The sequence below is a fragment of the Tigriopus californicus genome, chromosome 10 (assembly GCF_007210705.1).
Source record: "Tigriopus californicus strain San Diego chromosome 10, Tcal_SD_v2.1, whole genome shotgun sequence".
Classification (NCBI taxonomy): domain Eukaryota; kingdom Metazoa; phylum Arthropoda; class Copepoda; order Harpacticoida; family Harpacticidae; genus Tigriopus; species Tigriopus californicus.
This window is the reverse complement of record NC_081449.1, coordinates 929,040-929,836: the sequence shown is the minus strand read 5'-3', so window position 1 is coordinate 929,836 and position 797 is coordinate 929,040. Positions and strand designations below refer to the sequence as shown.

The window sequence follows — 797 nt, the reverse complement described above, 5'->3', positions numbered from 1 at the left end:
ATAAGGGCCGTCAGCACCCTAGGGAGAACAAATGAATGGAAAAGGAAACACCTGCGGTCTGACTGGTTCATCCACCAAATGGCTTTCATCAGGGAAAGTCATTATCAAGCAATTGGGGAAAGAGAAAGAAGATTGCTAGGGAATCAAATGTTCGGCAAACAGTAGCTCTGTTTTGTCACAATTGCCCGACAAGAACGGTTTTTGAATAAGCTTGTTTTTTGTTTCAGCTATGTCCAAAGGTTGCAGGGATTAAAGGAGAAGCTATTATAGAGCTATGGCTCTGAATCTTCGACGAATAAGTATTATGATTCTAACTTCGGCAGTAAACAATTGAGATTCTTTTCTGGTTAACAGGGTGGTGCGTCAAAGTTGGCCTTGCTCTTTTTCCCCCAAGACAATATATCAAATTACATTTTGATTGATTTCATCCTGAATTAATCATCTTTTATATCGACATCTACTTTGGATAACATTATGACAACGGTAAAAAAAAGGATAAAAAAATGGCCCATTCTCTTATTTTTGGAATTTCAATTACTTCATAATTTTCGTAACTCATCGACTACATTTGACAGACTCAATATGAGGCCTGAGAGAAGCACAAGCCATTTAATGTTCTTCTCGGGGTAGGTAGAGAACTGTTAGTGGTTGAGGCCTTGAGAGGGCTCATGTTTCTTCGAAAGGTAGCATTAGCCAATTTCTCTTTGGCGCCCCAAAATAAAATATAGCCAAGGATCGAGGACAGGGAGGTGAATTGATTTCAACCACCTTGGCAATCATCATTTTACTTTCTAGTT

At 39.0% G+C, this 797-nt stretch overlaps 1 protein-coding gene across 3 annotated transcripts in view; it reads right to left on the bottom strand.

Moving 5' to 3' along the window:
• Positions 1-797, bottom strand: part of LOC131888192 (protein retinal degeneration B-like) — a 16,234-nt gene that overhangs the window by 9,783 nt on the left and 5,654 nt on the right. The gene's annotated exons all lie outside the window — the stretch shown is intronic.